Genomic DNA, 19,922 nt, shown 5'->3' on the forward strand with positions numbered 1-19,922 from the left:
ATTTGTTTTGCTCCGCATTCCATGACGGAAAGAAAACCTCAGTTTTCTCTCCAGTCTGGGAACGCAACCAAACGGAACGGAATGTATTTCGGAGCGCTCCGTTCTGTTCAGTTTAGTTTTGTCCCTATTGACAATGAATGGGGACAAAACGGAAGCGTTTTTTTTCTCCAGTATTGAGATCCTATGCCGGATCTCAATACCGGAAAATAGAAACGCTAGTGTGAAAGTAGCCTAAGCCCCACGCCTGGTTATGGCTCATAATCACTGTTGGAAATCACTGATCAAAGACTGACCAAACACTGACAGTGTGAAAGAGGCCTTAAAGGAGTTCTGCCATCACAGACAATGGGGGCATATCGCCAGGCCACATCTGGAACCCGCACCTACATGGAGAACGAAGCGGGGAGAGTTCTGAAGGGCGCACTGCGCAAGCGCAGCTGCCCTCCATTCATTTCTAAGGGGCCTCCGAAAATAGCCGAGCAGTGGCTCGGATATTTCCAGCAGCCCCATAGAAATGACTGGGACAGGGGGCGCGCATGTGCGGTGCGCTCCCATTCACTTGTATGGGAGCAGCAGGGTGCAGCGCTTTGTGGTGGCCAGACCCCAGAAAACCTGGGGTCCTCCAGCCACAACTCTCCCAGCTCCATTGTCGTTGTAGGTGTGGGTCCCAGTGGTGGGACCCGCACCTATCAGACAATGGGGGCATATCCTAGTGATATGCCCCATTGTCTGTGATGGGAATACCCCTTTAAAGGGAGTCCGTCACCCACATATCAAGCTATATAACTCTGCAGGAGGCAGATCCACAACACTGATGGTACCCGGGTTTTGTTTTTCAGAGCCTCCAAAGTGCCAAAAACAAAGTTTTAAAGATATGCAAATTACCTATTGCAAGTGCCCAGGGACGGAGGGTGTGCTGCAAGTGCCCAGGGGCAGAGAGAGTGCTGCAAGTGCCCAGGGGGCGGAGACTGTGCTGCAAGTGCCCAGGGGCAGAGAGAGTGCTGCAAGTGCCCAGGGGCAGAGAGAGTGCTGCAAGTGCCCAGGGACGGAGAGAGTGCTGCAAGTGCCAAGGGACGGAGAGTGTGCTGCAAGTGCCCAGGAGGCAGAGAGAGTGCTGCAAGTGCCCAGGAGGCGGAGAGAGTGCTGCAAGTGCCCAGGGACGGAGAGAGTGCTGCAAGTGCCCAGGAGGCGGAGAGAGTGCTGCAAGTGCCCAGGGGCACAGAGTGTGCTGCAAGTGCCCAGGGGCGCAGAGTGTGCTGCAAGTGCCCAGGGGCGCAGAGTGTGCTGCAAGTGCCCAGGAGCGCAGAGTGTGCTGCAAGTGCCCAGGGGCGGAGAGTGTGCTGCAAGTGCCCAGGGGGTGGAGAGTGTGCTGCAAGTGCCCAGGGGGTGGAGAGTGTGCTGCAAGTGCCCAGGGGCGGAGAGTGTGCTGCAAGTGCCCAGGGGGTGGAGAGTGTGCTGCAAGTGCCCAGGGGGCGGAGAGAGTGCTGCAAGTGCCCAGGGGCGCAGAGTGTGCTGCAAGTGCCCAGGGGGCAGAGAGTGTGCTGCAAGTGCCCAGGGGGCGGAGAGAGTGCTGCAAGTGCCTAGTGCTCCCCGCCTTACTTGCCCCTGACTCCTCCCCTCTGTATCCTTGCAGTGTCATTCTAGTCTCCATTCATAATCCAGCGCCTGTGCACTTAACTGGCGCATGCGCACTGCATATCAGTATGCCTCTGCCCACAGTGGGCAATGTACTGTGCATGCCCGAACCCAGCGATAAAGTGCACAGGCGCTGGATTTTGAATGGAGACGAGAATGAAGTCACAAGGATACAGGGCTGGCGGGATAATACAGAGGGTAGGAGTCAGGGGCAAGTAAAGCTGGGAGCATTAGGCACTTGTGATAGGTATTTGCATATCTTTAAAACTTAGGTTTTGACACTTTGGAGGCTCTGAAAAACCAAACCCGGGTACCATCAGTGTTGTGGATCTGTCTCCCGCAGAGCTATAGAATCAGATTGATATGTGGGTGACAGACTCCCTTTAATAATTACTTTCTCAGTAGAACAGAATACAGGGAGCTAAACTACAGAGCAGCTGCAACTACAGCTTCAAAACAATAGAGGGCGCTGCATAGCGACACCGCACTTAATGCCCAATAGAGGGCGCTAAACTAAGACAGCGTCTAACTGCATTGAAACAACAGAGGGCGCTGTGTACAACAGACTGTGGAAAATAATGCAATCATTATAACAGTTATTACAAAGCTTCTGTGTGCTGTGAATTCTGCCGTACTGCGCTAGGAACCGATACTTAGAAAAAGACTTCACCGGCAGCGACTGATCCGGGATTCCAGCTAATGGGCGCGGAGGTAAACTCCTCCATGTCAGAGCTCAGCCGTCTGTCCTACCCATAGATGGCGCTGTATTTTAGAAACGTCTTTCCGCAGTGGATTGTAACGCCCAACTACAACTAATAGAGGGCGCTGTAGATACGCACGTAGCCATAGTACTACTTGGTTTCATTAGCAAACACCAGCAGGTCCTTAAACAGTCCAATAGAGGGCGCTCGAAACCACTTCTATGATAGAACCACGTTATCTCTTCCAAGTCCATCTCCACAACGGTAGAACTACAACTCGGAGCTCCTATGGAGTTAATGTCCCCTGAATGATCCAGTGTTAGTCAATTTGTACACACTGTTATAAATGTAAACGCCAGGAAAAAAAAACTTGTTCAGAAGATGTTTGGCCTTTCTGTAGGGATTACTTCTGACAAACAGTTACAGGGGTTAAAACTAGCCTGGACTTAAAATTCTAGAACAGAAAACACCAGTAGATGGCGCTGTGCAGCGTGACCTCACCAGCAGGTTAACCCTTTACTCCACAGAGCACCGTCCACACACTGCAGTCTGATCACCGACGGATCAGTGATGACATCTGACACTGGGAAAGCTGGGCAATAACTCAGTGACGATATCAGACACTGGGAAAGCTGGGTAGTAAGTCAGTGATTATATCTGACACTGGTAAAGCTGGGTAATAACTCAGTGATGATATCTGACACTGGGAAAGCCGGGTAATAACTCATTGATGACATCTGACACTGGGAAAGCTGGGTAATCATTTAGTGATTATATCTGACACAGGGAAAGGTGGGTAATAACTCAGTGACGATATCTGACACTGGGAAAGCTGGGTAATTAATCAGTGATGATATCACTATCCCACATTGGGGATAGCTTGATGCTAATGTCTGTAAAGCGCCGCAGAATATGTCAGCGCTATATGTGCATAAAATATGTACATATACTGTAATTCCAATAGAGGGCGCATATATCATAAGGTGATTAGTTTATAAAGGGTGACAGATGGCGCTGTTTACCAACTCACAATACCATAACGGAATTGACATAACGCACAGAAACGGCGCGGACGGAAACCATTCGGTCTAATGGGTCCATTCGTCTTTCTGTTAGGAGTCCGTCTTCAGGTTCACATCACCGTTTTGTTTTCCGTTGTTCTGATCCGGCAGAAGTACATAAAAGAAAAATAAGGATCCTGTATTTTGCATCCGTTTTAGCCATTTCTGCCTGAGATCCATTATTTTAGACCGATGAAAGCGTCCTCCACAAAGTACTTTTTCTTCCATCTAAACGGATCTCTGAGACTAGTATCTGACCTCCGGTGTGAACTCTGTCGGGCTGTCCGGGAATCGCCTGGACACAAACCACAGCATGCAGCAGTTTGTGTCCGGCTGATCCTCTGCATTGTGTGCCGGGATGTGTACGGATCTCTGCCGGACCTCCTGATACTCAATTGCTGCTCAGGTTGTGGATGTCTTCACGTTGCTCTGTCTTCTTCCAGGTCTCACGGCCCGTCCTACTTGTCTGGTGAGGGTGACTAAGTCGGCTGGGGTTGCCTCCTCAGGGGAAGTGCCTTTAGGGTACTTTCACACTTGCGACAGAGGATTCCGGGAGGCAGTTTCGTCGCAAACGGATGGCATTTGTCAGACGGATCCGGATGCGGATCCGTCTCTCCGGTGTCATCTGGAAAAAAACGGATCCGGTATTTATTTATTTTTTTGCATTTTTAAAGGTCTGCGCATGCACGGACCTGAAGAACGGATCCGTCAAAACTGAAATTTTAATGCTGGATCCAGTACTAATACATTTCAATGGAAATAATGCTGGGAGTGTTCAGGATTTTTGGCCGGAGAGAAAAATGCAGCATTCTGCGGTATTTTCTCCGGCCAAAAAACATAAGAGCGACTGAACTGAAGACATCCTAATTCATACTGAACGGATTTCTCTCCATTCAGAATGCATTAGGATAAAACCGGAAAAGAATAACGCTAGTGTGACAGTACCCTTACACTTGACTCCATACAGGAGCTTGTCTGCTGCAGACTATTGGTCATAGATGGTTCGTGGGCAGGCGAACTGGTTACGGTCATCAATGTGTGCACTTCCCCTGACCACGGTGAGCTTTTCCAGGCCCTGCGACCACAGCTTTACACCACCACCAGGGCCATAGTGATGACTGGAGCCTTCAGTACCTGGAAGGAGAGACACCATCATCACTAAGGTGGTTCTTGATAAGGTGGTTTTGGTCCTTCCAAGCTTAGGTCGCTTCTCGGCCTTTTGGCCAAGAGCAAGTGTTGTATTTGTTCTTATCAGTGATTGTATTGGACACTGAGATGGAGCAGATCTGCACACGGAGGCAGCGGCGTAACTAGAGTGTTATGGGCCCCAGTGCAAACTTTAGATTGGTGTTATCCAGACTCTGTATGGCGGTTTTATCAAGTTACAGTATGGCGGTGTTATCCTGTCACTGTATGGCGGTGTTATCCTGTCACTGTATGGCGGTTTTATCAAGTTACAGTATGGCGGTTTTATCCTGTCACTGTATGGCGGTGTTATCCTGTCACTGTATGGCGGTGTTATCCTGTCACTGTATGGTCAATCACTGTACGGTGATGTTATTCAGTCATAGTATGGGGCTATTATCCAAACATGTTACGTTGTTATTAAATCACTGTATCAAGCTATTATACACTATGGCAGTATTATTTAGTCCACAGCACTGATCGCCAGGACGGGCAGTGCACTTGGTAGAAGGGAGCGCCATTTACTTTTATTAATTGCGCCAACAATCATTATTTTTACGGCATCGCCAATAATGTTCAATGATAAGCCATAGTTTCTGTGGAATATCTTGGTGCTACATAAATAAAGATTATGATTAAGATTGATCTCCTTTGTGAACACCGACCACTTTATTATGACATTTGTGCAGATATCAGCGAATTATGGCGGTAATTGGTAAGTGTAAATGTGCCTTTAATGGGGGTGTATTCAACCTTAGTGAGTAGAGCAGCGTGGCCCCTAAGTACGGCCCTGAGTACATCCCTGTTCACATTCATGATGCTGCGAAGCGCAGTACAGTACAGTCATGTCGCCATGCTGCCATCTCTGACCGCACGCCACGTGTTGCCTTCTTCTACATGATTTCAGCCATCTTCCCACCTGCAGGAGCTTTTTAAAGTTGCGGGCGGAAAAAATCTGTGGTGTATGGAGTAAAATGCAGATTACCTCATTGAAAGCAAGGGGGGAGTTCTGCCTAAGGGCTCATGCAAGCAAATGTCATTTTTTTTGCGTCTCCATTCAGATTTTTTTGCGGACCGTAGGCGAAACCATTCATTTCAATGGGTTCGCAAAAAAAAAACTGAAGTTGCTGCGTGTGCATTCCGTTTCCGTATGACGGCATGTCCCTTCTGCAAAAATATAGAACATGTTTTATTATTGTCAATATAACGGACATGGATAGGACTGTTCTATTAGGGGCCAGCGGTTCAGTTCAGCAAAATACGGAATGCACACGGTCATCATTCGTATTTTTGCGGACACGGATCCGTGTTTTGCGGACTGAAAAATACATTTGGTCGTGTGCATGAGCCCTAAGGCTGGTTTCACACGGGTGTTGCGGATTGGGGCCGGATGCGTTCAGTGAAACTCGCACTATTTTGCAAGCAAGTTCAGTCAGTTTTGTCTGCGATTGCGTTTAGTTGTTCAGTTTTTTCTGCGCGGGTGCAATGCGTTTTGATGCGTTTTTCACGCGCGTGATAAAAAACTGAATGTTTTCACTTCTATGGGGCCAGAATAAGGCCCCTTTCACACGAGCGAGTTTTCCGTGCGGGTGTAATGTGTGACGTGAACGCATAGCACCCGCACTGAATCCTGACCCATTCTTTTCAATGGGTCTGTGTACATGAGCGTTGTTTTTCACGCATCAGTTCTGCGTTGCGTGAAAATCGCAGCATGTTCTATATTCTGCGTTTTTCACGCAGTCCTGGCCCCATAGAAGTGAATGGGGCTGTGTGAAAAACGCATTGCATCCGCAAGCAAGTGAGGGTGCGATGCGTTTTTTTTTTTAACAAAGATGTTTATTAGCATTGTGTCATGATCATAAAAAGATAATACGGTATCATCCATCATACAATAAAGATTACATTCCCATAACCTTCTATAACATTTTAGGTGACAACACAATACTATGCATTTTTTACATTTTTTTTCCCCCCTCACTTCCCCCCCCCCATGTAATCCAACAAATAATAATAACAGATCAAAGCATATCTGACAAGGGTAGACACATCTCTCTGAGCGCTAACTTGTTCGTCATCACCATTAATACTCTTTTCCTGATACCCCTTTGTCTCTTCTTGCTTGTCCTGTCTTATATCTCTACCGGTCACAGACTTTAAGCCTACCTAGCCGTCCTTTAATGTCTTCCTGCAGGTACCAAGCTGTTAGGGTAAACGGTCTCATGATCCTAACTAACTCTGCCTCCTCCATGAAGTTTAACATCAATTCTTTCCATATCTTGTACAGTTTCTTCCCAGCCGCTTCCTTTCTACCTATTGCTTCTAGCCACTCCAAGTGAAGCATATGCCTCAGACGTCTCAAAAGTTCTGCCTTTGATGGTACCCCTGATTCAAGCCATGCCGACAACAAACATCTCTTAGCTTCCAGAACTATCCTATGTCCCATTGCTGTGAGGCCTTTATTCTGCCCGTTTTCACCCTCATTTGACTCCACCTGTTTTCTTGCATGCAGCATTGCTATTTGGATGTCGAGTTCCTCCTTAAAATTACTGCCGTTTCGTAAGATCGATCTCACCATTTTCCAATAATCTTCTAATTTTGTGCAACTCCACAGCCCATGTAGCAGATCAGTTTTGGGGGTGGAACATCTAGGACATGCCACTATCCTATCTGGTTTTGCACTATTGATTGGCATGTCAAAACCATATAAGGCATAATGTATAATTTTAAAGTGAGTCTCTCTCATTGTTTCATTCACCACTGACCTGTGCAAAGCTGCTATACCATTTCTCATGATTGGGTAAACCTCCTCTAGATCCAATTTGTTCCCCCATCTCCCGAATACTCCCTTGGCGAAAGTGTCTTCCCAATGGCTCCGCAGACTACCATACAAAAGCGATATGGATTGTCTATTGCCAGAGGTAATGAGTGTATCAAATTTATTCCTAACCCATTCACCAGCCATATTGATAGCCAGGCTCTTACAATAGTGCTTGACTTGTAGATATGGGAACAAATCAGATCCCGACAGCCCCCACTTATCTTTTAGTTCCTGTAGAGTCGCCCATCTATTCTCCTGAACATGGAACAAATCGCCTACCGTCTTCACACCCTTGATTTTCCACTCCCGGAACGACCTCTCCGACTGCCCTGGCTTAAAGGCTGGATTATTGTGCAAAGGAAGGTGTTTCGAGACCTGATACGGCAATCTATATACCCTTCTAAGGTTCTTCCACGCTATAATGGAATCCCGTAGTATTAACGAGCATCTAGCTAGGCGTGGTAGTTGAGATAGTTTGGTATGAACCAAAGCCTTTAAATCCCAGGGTGCCGCCAACTGCTTTTCTAACCTCAAATTAGAGTAATGGGAAGTCTCATTGAACCAGTCTAACAGGTGTCTACTCAAACAGGCCAAATTATATCCCCTAATGTCCGGTACATTTAGCCCTCCAAATTCTTTTCGCAATTTCAGCTTCCTCAATGAGACCCTTGGTTTTTTACCATTCCAAATGAATTTTATAAAACATCCCTCCAAATTCCTCACAGCTATGTGTCTTAGAAGTACTGGTATGGTCTGGAGTGGGTACATCAATTTGGATACTGCTAGCATTTTGATTAAATGGCATCTCCCCATTAGCGATAGTGGTAGTTTCTGCCATCTGGCTAAATCATCTTTAATTTTGTTGAGCAAAGGTGGGTAATTTAGTTGATAGATGGAATGCGGAGTCCGTCCAATCTTTATGCCTAAGTATTTGATTTGGGATTTTATCAAGGAGCCCAATGCGCCCGTATTCTTATCCACCTCAAGCCTGCTTTTTTGGCCTATCGGTAGAAGTTCACATTTTGACATGTTCACTTTGTATCCAGAGTATTTCCCGAAACTCTCCAATGCCTTAAAGATATTATCTATTTGTCCCGTGGTTTTGACATAAATAAAATAATATTGTCGGCAAACAATGCCGCTTTCACTTGCGGCTTTCCGACTTTAATCCCTTCAAAATAGGTCAGACTTGCACAACTCTCTAGCGCGATGCGTTTTTCACTGATGGTTGCTAGGAGATGTTGTTTGTAAACCTTCAGTTTTTTTTATCACGCGCGTGAAAAACGCATCAAAACGCATTGCACCCGCGCGGAAAAAACTGAACGACTGAACGCAATCACAGACAAAACTGACTGAACTTGCTTGCAAAATAGTGCGAATTTCACTGAACGCATCCGAACCTAATCCGTCACGCTCGTGTGAAAGGGGCCTAAGGGTGCGGTCACACAGTCAGGTTTCCTGATGCAGTTGTCGAAGCCAAAACCAGGAGATAATTATAAAACAAGCAGACGTTGTACCCGTCCTTTACACTTTCTCTCCTTTTATGATTCACTCCTGATTTTGGCTTCCAAAACTGTATCAGGAAACCTGACTGTGTGACCGTACCTTAAGCGCTTATTCACACAGTGGATTTTGTGTGCTGATTCCTGCAGCAAAAACTAGAAAATCTGCTAAAACACTGTCCTCAGAGAATAGGAGCTAAACCACAGAGCAGCTGCAACTACAGCTTGAAAACAATAGAGGGCGCTAATCTAACAGCATTGTGATAATCCCCAATAGAGGGCGCTAAACTGCAGAATGTCTAACTGCATTGAGACAACAGAGGGCGCTGTGTACAACAGACTGTGCGGACAATAATGCAATCATTATAAGGGCTCTTTCACACCTGCGTTATAGTCTTCCGGCATAGAGTTCCGTCGTCGGGGCTCTATGCCGGAAGAATACTGATCAGGATTTTCCTAATGCATTCTGAATGGACAGTCCGTCCTTCAGGATGCATCAGGATGTCTTCCGTTCCGGAACGGAACGTTTTTTGGCCGCAGCAAATAGCGCAGCATGCTGCGCTTTTTGCTCCGGCCAAAAATCCGGAACACTTGCCGCAAGGCCGGATCCGGAATAAATGCCCATTGAAAGGCATTGATCCGGATCCAGCCTTAAGCTAAACGTCGTTTCGGCGCATTGCCGGATGCGACGTTTAGCTTTTTCTCAATGGTTACCATGGCTGCCGGGACGCTAAAGTCCTGGCAGCCATGGTAAACTGTAGTGGGGAGCGGGGAGCAGCATACTTACCATCCGTGCGGCTCCCGGGGCGCTCCAGAGTGACGTCAGGGCGCCCCAAGCGCATGGATCACGTGATCGCATGGACACGTCATCCATGCGCATGGGGCGCTCTGACGTCATTCTGGAGCGCCCCGGGAGCTGCACGGATGGTAAGTATACTACTCCCCCGCTCCCCACTACTACTATGGCAACCAGGACTTTAATAGCGTCCTGGGTGCCATAGTAACACTGAAAGCATTTTGAAGACGGATCCGTCTTCAAATGCTTTCAGTACACTTGCGTTTTTCCGGATCCGGCGTGTAATTCCGGCAAGTGGAGTACACGCCGGATCCGGACAACGCAAGTGTGAAAGAGGCCTAACAGTTATTACAAAGCTTCTGTGTGCTGTGAATTCTGCCGTACTGCGCTATGAACCGATACTTGGTCCTTGGAGACTTCACGGGCAGCGACTGATCCGGGATTCCAGCTAGTGGTAAGGGCTCTTTCACACCTGCGTTGTCGGATCCGGCGTGTACTCCACTTGCCGGAATTACACGCCGGATCCGGAAAAACGCAAGTGTACTGAAAGCATTTGAAGACGGATCAGTCTTCAAAATGCTTTCAGTGTTACTATGGCACCCAGGACGCTATTAAAGTCCTGGTTGCCATAGTAGGAGCGGGGAGCGGGGGAGCGGTATACTTACAGTCAGTGCGGCTCCCGTGGCGCTCCAGAATTACGTTCCGTTCCGGAACTGAAGACATCCTGATGCATCCTGAAGGACGGACTGTCCATTCAGAATGCATTAGGATAATCCTGATCAGTATTCTTCCGGCATAGAGCCCCGACGACGGAACTCTATGCCGGAAGACTATAACGCAGGTGTGAAAGAGCCCTAAGCTAGAGATAAGCTTGTCTACGTCAGAGCTCAGCCGTCCTGTACTACCCATAGGTGGCGCTGTATTTACCAGACGTCCGTAGTGGATTGTAACGCTCAACTACAACTAATAGAGGGCGCTGTGGATACGCGCGAACCCATAATACTTGGTTTCATTAGCAAACACCAGCAGGTCCTTCAACAGTCCAATAGAGGGCGCTGTGTACAACAGACTGTGCGGACAACAATGCACTCATTATAACAGTTATTACAAAGCTTCTGTGTGCTGTGAATTCTGCCGTACTGCGCAACTAACCTGTTCCTTGAAGAAGACTTCACGGGCAGCGACTGATCCGGGATGCCGGTGAGCTAATGGGCGCAGAGGTAAACTTGTCTATGTCAGAGCTCAGCCGTCCTGTACTACCCATAGATGGCGCTGTATTTAACAGACGTCCGCAGTGGATTGTAACGCTCAACTACAACTAATAGAGGGCGCTGTGGATACGTGGGTTCCATAGTACTTGGTTTCATTAGCAAACACCAGCAGGTCCTTCAACAGTGTAAGTCCAATAGAGGGCGCTCCAAACCACATCTATGATAGAACCAAAATTCTTCCATGTCCATCTAAACAGCAGTAGAACTACAGCTCCTATGGAGTAAATGCCTCCTGAAGAATCCAGTGTCAGACAATTTTTTACAAACTGCTTTAAGAGAAAACGCCAGAATAAACCTTGTTCAGAAGGTGTTTGGACTTTCTGTAGGGGTCACTTCTGACAAACAGTTACTGGTCAATTAGGAGTTAAAACGGACTCTGACTGAAACAAGGTTATCCTATTATTAATGTAAAAAATGAAAACCACACATCATATAGAACAAGACAATCTCTTTCTAACAAAGCTAGAATCAGCCTTGTACCTCACATGGACCCAGAGATCTCCTTATTCATTACTCTGCTAGATTTATATCAAGCTGAGAGCTCAAGGGGAGTGTCTTTTCTGCTGCTGCTGCTCAGGGGCGTGTCTCAGCTCTCCCTATCACAGCTCAGGAGAGAGATGAAGGATGAAACTGAGCATGTGCGGCCTTCTCAGTGAGCAGGACAAAGAAATAAAAAACAAACAGCAGGTGGCGCTATACAGATACATTTTATTGAATAATTTTCGTAAGACATTATCCCCTTTAAGATTCTAGAACACAAACACCAGTAGATGGCGCTGTACACCGGGACCTCACCTGGAGCAGCCAACAGGTTAACCCTTTACTCCACAGAACGCTGTCCACAGACTGCAGTCTGATCACCGGCAGATCAGTGATGACATCTGACACTTGGAAAGCTGGGTAATAAGTCAATGACGATATCTGACACTGGGAAAGCTGGGTAATAACTCAGTGATTATATCTGAAACTGGGAAAGCTGGGTACAAAGTCAGTGATATTATCTGACACTGGGAAAGCCGGGTAATAACTCAGTGATGAAATCTGACACCGGGAAAGCTGGGTAGTAACTGAGATATGATATCTAACACTAGAAAAGCTGGGTAATAACTCAGTGACGATATTTGACACTGGGAAAGCTGGGTAGTAACTGAGATGATATCTAACACTAGAAAAGCTGGGTAATAAGTCAGTGATGATATCTGACACTTGGAAAGCCGGGTAATAACTCAATGATAATATTGGACACTGGGAAAGCTGGGTTATCACTCAGTGATGAAACCTGAGCCTGGGAAAATGGTTTTATCACTCAGTGATATTATATGGTCTGATACTGGGAAGGCTGGGCCTATACGCTGATACATGATGCAGTGCCGGATTCGTGATGCGGTGGACGCTAACAGCGCCCTGGTTCTGTCATTGTAACAGAAACGGCAAAAAAGTTCACATGAACACTATGGACACCTGACAAACTCTAACACAATGGGATCTGTCTATCGCCATTGCATTCTTCATGTAATGGATCCGGCAGGTTAAAAAAAAAAAAAGGTAAAACATCGGGTTTGTGCTGTTTCTACAGTGCGGCATTGAACATAGCAGTGTATGACAATATTTACTGTAATTCCAATAGAGGGCGCACTTTTTATAACGTGATTAGTTTATAAAGGGTGACAGAGAAAATAAAGCCAGTAGATGGCGCTGTTTACCAACTCACAATACCATAACGGAAATGACATAACGCACAGGAACGGCACGGACGGAAACCATTAGGTCTAATGGGTCCATTCGTGTTTCTGTTAGGAGTCCGTCTTTAGGTTCACATCACCGTTTTGTTTTCAGTTGTTCTGATCCGTCAGAAGAACATAAAAGAAAAATAAGGATCCTGTATTTTGCATCCGTTTTAGCCATTTCTGCCTGAGATCCATTTTTTTTTTTTTAGACGGAAGAAAAAGTTCTCCTGAAAGTACTTTTTCTTCCGTCTAAACGGATCTCTGAGGCTAGTATCTGACCTCCGGTGTGAACTCTGTCTGGCTGTCCGGAAATCGTCTGCACACAAACGACAGTATGCAGCGGTTTGTGTCCGGCCAATGTTCCCCATTGTGTATGGATCTCCGCTGGCCTTATTAAGCAGAGGCGGATCCGGAGAATTCCGGGAGGCTGTTTTCTGCCGAAACAGCCCCCTGGATTTCACACCAGAGGTGTGAAATTAGCCTAAGGCCTTTTGCACACGGCCGTATTGGTTCCGTGGCCTTATTGAGGACCAGCATACGCGGATCCGCAATACATGGGCACCGTTCCGTATGCATTCCGCATTCTGCCTCACGGATGCGGACCAATTCACTTGAAAGGGTCTGCAAATTCAGAGTTGGGTGTGGAGCGGAACCCTACGGAAGCAGTTCGGAGTGCTTCCGTTCTGCAAAAAGATAGAACATGTCCTATCTTTTTGCGGAACGGACGGATGCGAATGGGTCTTGATCTGTTCCGGCTGCCCGATGAACGTTGCCTGTGCATTGAGGACTGTAAATTCCGCTCCCCAATGCATGGAACGGAACAAATCTGTGCAAGAGGCCTAACAGAAATGGCTGAAACAGATACAAAATGTGCATAAACTGATGGACAGGATCAGTTTTTTCAAAGGATCCGTTATTTACAGAATGTCGCAGGATCACATACAGTCTTGCTCTGATCAGAGACACTGTACAATAAGGGCTCACGCGCATGAACGCATTTTCTTTCCGTGTCCGTTCTATAATTTTTTTGGGGTTGTGTGCATCTAGATCAAAGACCTCTGTGTAGACACGGCCCTGGTCAGCCTCGATCAGGAGGAGGCCTTTGTGAATTCATGTGAAAGGAATTGTGCAAGTTGGGTCAAAGACTGTGCCCAGAAAGAGCCTACAACACACCTCGGTGTTGTACGGACTATTCCCTGGGATTCAGACTGTTGAGGCTATCCAGGGAGCCTGCCCCCATTATAGTGACTGGACAGAATGCCGGCAGTGCACAGCTGTGCCTGGCAAGGACAGATCCGACAGGCTGTGCCCGGCCAGAACATCCTGCCAGATCTGTTTCATTCAAGTGTGAACTAAGCCTTAGGCTGGGTTCACATCTGCGGTTTTGTCTTTGGCAGTATGTTCTGGCGGAGGAACAAACTGCTGGAGTTTACGATATCCGGCACAGCAGGATAACACAGTGCACCGCCGAATCCCCATTCACTGTAATACGATACGGTAGAAATCCAGCTGGATAAAAAATGCTGCATGTAGCATTTTTTTGTCTGGCCAAGGGTCGGCATGAACGCCGAATACTGTGAATTCCAGCAGTTTGTTTCCCCGATGTAACAGACTGATGGAATTAAGGACGCTGATGTGAACCTAAGGCTACTTCACACTTGCGTTTGTAATTCCGATATTGAGATTCGGCGGAGGATCTTGCAATTAAACGGCTCAGTTTGGATTTTGCACATCAGGATGCGTCCGTTCCGTTAGGATGCTGTTGTGTGAAATCAAAACTGGAAAAAAAAAAAACGGATACGTCACTACATACATTGAAAGTCAATCCATCACCATTGAATTTTTTTTTTTTTCAGGGCCAGATCTGTTTTTTCCCCGTTTTTATTACAGGACACAAAACCACAGCGTGCAGCGGTTGTGTGTCCGGTCACAAAACGCAATACTGGCGGAACGGAAGACATTCTGATACATCCGGAACGGAAACGTTTTTTTCTGGTATTTAGATCCTCTGCCGGATCTCAATACTGGAAAACTACAACGCAAGTGGGAAAGTATCCTTAAGCTACTTTCACACTAGCGTTTCTCTTTTCCGCCATAGGAAATGTTAGGAATGTAAGGCTACTTTCACACTTGCGGCAGAGTGATCCGGTAAGCAGTTCCATCGCGGAACTGCCTGCCAAATCCGGCATTCCGGTATTTTGAATGCCAGATCCGGCACCAATACATTCCTATGGAAAAAAATGCCGGATTTGGCATTCCGGTTTTATCTTTCGCCTGATCAGTCAAAATGACTGAACTGAAGACATCCTGAATGCATCCTGAACGGATTACTCTCCATTCAGAATGCATTAAGATAAAACTAATCAGTTCATTTCCGGAATTGAGCGCTTTTGACGGAACTCAGTGCCGGAAAAGAAAAACGCTAGTGTGAAAGTACCATAACTATACAGTTCAATAGAGTAACAAAATATACAACCAGCAGATGGCGCTGACACTTTATGGCCCAGGAAAAAAATGTTTTAAAAACCGATAGAGGGCGCTGCTCTTCACAGGGCTGAAGTAATATAAATTGCATACCAATAGATGGCGCAACTGTTCAACAGCACTCCCGCTAACTGAACTAAGGCACTTTCTGTGCAGGGGTGCGCCTATCCTTTCTGCTTCCTGAGGCAAAAACTCAAACGACGCCATCCCTTCCCAATTCAAATTTTTGAACCTAACCTCTTCCGTTCAGCCCATGGCTCTTCCGCTGCCCCCTCTTGCCTCTACCTGGTGCACACCTGAGACATTCACACTTCACCCAGCTAGAAGTTCGGGAAAGAGGTGTACTTAAATGAAGTCTAGTTATATAAATACAGAGTAGTACGTGATGAAATAATGACACGGGTTTCCAGATTTTGTGCGATAACGGTAATCATGACCATTTATCGCTATCGATGCCAGGGCCCGGGTTGCAAAAGTGCCCCAGGAGTGGTGACCCTGGGGTGCCAGAAGTCACTGAGGGCGGGGGCCCACTGAGTGACAGAACATTTACACAGCACTTTCCTTTCCTCTCAGTGGCACACATTCACTTAATGATTTTTTATGTTCACTGTGTGTGCACTTTACACGTTTTATTTGTCCACGAGGATTTTCAGGGTTGTGGCACCCTTATGGGCAACCCCTGAGGTCTAGGGGGGGATGTGTGTGGCCACCAGGTTCCGCACCCCCCTGCAAAACCCATTGGGATGTCCCTCCGGGGAGAGACCAGACCCTGTTGTAGAGCTCCTTGCTGACGCCTTGGGTGGCAGCCTAGGCGAAAGCCGGGAGCACAGACTTGGCGGACTCCTGGCTTCGGCTGAGGGTTGCCATTTGTCCCAGTCCCTTGCAGGAGCCTTCTGGCCCGGAGGGATAGGGAATGGTTTATGGGGCGCCTTCTCTTACGGAGAGGGCCTGTGATGGACCGCACCCTCGTGCACGATTTTGATGTATGGATGTAGAAAGCACGTTCCTCGGGCTTTCAAAGATAAATAAATAAATAAATAAATAAATAAATGTATCGCTCTGGGTCAGAGCCAAGTGGTGCAGAAACCGACATGTTTTGCTTTAATAACCATAAGAGGGCGCTCGACCTACAACAGCTATATTTTTGCTTCCTCTAGGCAGGCACTGCTTTCAGTGTATCTTCGCTAAAATCCAACAGAGGGCGCTAGGTATTTTTGAACAAAAAGTAATTGATTCGATTAAAACCCAATAGAGGGCGCTAAACGTACAGATTGACAGTTAACTTTAAAGCAATAGAGGGCGCTAACCTAAGACAGCATTGGAGCTCCCCCAATAGAGGGCGCTAACCTTACAAAGCCTAATGGAGGGCGCTGCAGAGCCGCATCTCACGTAATATTATGTTGAAAACCAATAGAGGGCGCTAAACTGCAGCGTCTAAATGCATTGAAACAGAGGGCGCTGTGTACAACAGGACTGTGCAGGACAATAATGCAATCATTATAACAGTTATTACAAAGCTTCTGTGTGCTGTGAATTCTGCCGTACTGCGCTATGAACCGATACTTGGTCCTAGAAGACTTCACGGGCAGCGACTGATCCGGGATCCCAGCTAGAGGTAAGCTAGAGGTAAGCTTGTCCACGTCAGAGCTCAGCCGTCCTGTACTACCCATAGGTGGCGCTGTATTTACAAACGTCTGTCCGCAGTGGACTGTAACGTCCAACTACAACTGATAGAGGGCGCTGTGGATACGCGTGAATCTATAGTATTCGGTTTCATTACCAAAACGCTAGCAGGTCATTCAACCGTCTAATTCCAATAGAGGGCGCTCTAAACCACATCTAGGATAGAACAATATTAACTCTTTCATCTCTAACTGTGTGACTTACACAGCCATAGAACTACTACTCCCATGAAGTAAATGAGTATAATAAGATACTTTACACTCTGCCTCCTAAAGAATCCAGTGTAAGACAATTTGTACAAACTGCTATAAAAAAGAAGGTGTTTGGACATTCTGTAGGCGGTCACTTCTGACATAAAGCTACTGGTCAATCAGGGGCTCAGATTGGCTCCGATTTAAGACTCTAGAACACACATCAGGAATGGTGACAGATCAGTGATGTTTAATTTCTACTTACAAATATATAAAGAACAAAAGAACAAAGAATGGGTTAAAACTCTCAGCAGTATGAAGTTTTGGACAACTTATTTAAGCCTGGCTGCCTGGTTATGCAAACACTTGGTGGCAATGTCTGACAACTGGCTAGTTACAGTAATTGTCTTTTATTGTATTAATGTGAGGACCTGTATTATATCATACCCAGCTTTTTAGAAGGGTTTGTATAATGTTTCTAATGTAGACTCAGCGTTTTAGACCATATACTTATTATAATTGGGAATGTATATGACGACCTGTATTGAACAGGCTCTATTGAAATCGTGCTTTGGGTCACAGGTGTATCAATTCCCTATTGGACACTTTAATAGCAAACGCCATATACAAAGTTTCACCAGCTACAAAGTAACCTCTATTTGTATCATAGAGGTCGATATAGGGAATTGATACACCTGTGACCCAAAGCACGATTTCAATAGAGCCTGTTCAATACAGGTCGTCATATACATTCCCAATTATAATAAGTATATGGTCTAAAACGCTGAGTCTACATTAGAAACATTATACAAACCCTTCTAAAAAGCTGGGTATGATATAATACAGGTCCTCACATTAATACAATAAAAGACAATTACTGTAACTAGCCAGTTGTCAGACATTGCCACCAAGTGTTTGCATAACCAGGCAGCCAGGCTTAAATAAGTTGTCCAAAACTTCATACTGCTGAGAGTTTTAACCCATTCTTTGTTCTTTTGTTCTTTATATATTTGTAAGTAGAAATTAAATTAATAAAGTTGACGCTTTTAACTGCGAAATAGGGATCCCTAAAGGGACTTTATTCGGTCTTAAAGACCGTTATGGAAATATAAATTCATGTCCCGAGGATCCCTAATAAAGGGACTGAGGAGATTACGTTGTACAATAGGGGTTACTCCCCATTTTTTGTGCCCTATTTGGAAAATTTCTATTCCAGTATACATTATATGTGCTATGGCAGGTTTTCTGGCACAGGGTATAAGTAAAGATACTTTTAACCTAGAAGCCAATCAGGTCTTCTCACAGCAGGCAATCCCCCTAAATAGTACGGATATCGTGACTGGTTTTAAGAACCTTAGCAAAACATATAAACAATACTATCGATCCTGGTGGGAAATAGCCAGCCTGGAGACGTATTTAAATCAAAATATTGTATATAGGGGCCTGAGAAACACCTTAAGACCCAATATTCATATTGATGATCCGGAATACATCAAGGGATGGGATGAGATTCAGACTGAGAGCTCCTTGAGACTTATGAGATACATGGTCGAATATGAAAAACGCTGTTTCGAACGGACAATAGAACAACTAAACCAAGAGGTAAAAGAGATACTCACCTTTGAACAGCACCCAGATTTTAAAAATCAGGAACAGAGATTGCAGAAGGGTCTTGAAATCCTGAAAGAGGAAATAAAAGAGAGAGGAAACATAGAAAATATATTCGTGATAAATTGGACTTTGACAATAACCGAATATACAATTGGAGAAATAAACAGAGCTACCCTGTAAGAAATACAAGATACACGGATTATTCAGAATCTGACACATCTGGTACTGAGAGTGTAAATAACCAAGATCCTAGAAGAGGTGGTACAAAGAGAAAAGTGAAGTATAACAGATTTAGAGATCAGAAAAAAACTGGGAATCCGAAAGAGAAGGCATTAGAATGCCTACAAGCACAATCAAGTGGGGCACCATCTTTTTTGGGTGGTTTTGCTTTCTCCAATACAAATATGGGAACCCAGAACAAGACTACCTTAGGAACTTCAGTGAGGTCAAAAACATTTCAGGATACCTTGACCCCCGTGGAAACAACATTAGCAACATCTGGACAAATGAGTGCATGTGGCATAAATCCTGGAGGACAACAAAATCAGAGTCAAATTGCAACAACACAACCAAACATCTTTGCTGTACCACCTATAGCCCCTCTTTTTTTAGGACACAACAGTGCCCAATCGAGGGACAAAGAGAAGTGGGGATACAGCACAAAATAAGTGACAACTCCACCCAAATTATAAATCTTTCAGCACAGTCCCTGACACTAGCACAAATCACTTTATTGAAAAAAGGTTTAACTTTTACACCAACACCAAGTTTTGATAAATTTAATTGGATTAAGGACATAAATCTTTTTGCACGAAAACTAGCACTGCACAAGCAGTATTCCAGCACAAACACAGAGATGGGAAAACTTATCCAAAAGGAACAACAAGCTCTAGAAATACTGGAGAGCCTACAATTGGAAAGTGAGGGCCATAATGTGGATGTCATTCTTCCACTGACAGACTTAAAACCTAGATCGAAATGGACACCTCCCTTCTCACAGTTTCAAAAGATCGAGACCTTTGTGGACTTGGTTTCTCAGGACATTAGTAAACTAAGAATAAATAAGGAGCAAATCCCTGAGAATTTAACAGAGGAAGAAATCAAGGCACTGGATGAACTGAGAACCAATAAGGACATAATTATTAAACCTAGTGATAAGGGAGGAAATATAGTTATCCAGGATAGAAAAGATTATGAAGAAATGGTGAACAGGTTGTTAACAGATAAGGAGATTTACCATACGCTACAGGAAAATCC

The 19,922-nt window shown here is 45.6% G+C and overlaps 1 pseudogene; it reads left to right on the plus strand.

Moving 5' to 3' along the window:
• Positions 1-4,600: 4,600 nt before the first annotated feature.
• Positions 4,601-4,739, plus strand: LOC122942899 (annotated as a pseudogene).
• Positions 4,740-19,922: the final 15,183 nt, after the last annotated feature.

This window comes from Bufo gargarizans, chromosome 6, assembly GCF_014858855.1.
Source record: "Bufo gargarizans isolate SCDJY-AF-19 chromosome 6, ASM1485885v1, whole genome shotgun sequence".
NCBI classification, from domain to species: Eukaryota; Metazoa; Chordata; class Amphibia; order Anura; family Bufonidae; genus Bufo; species Bufo gargarizans.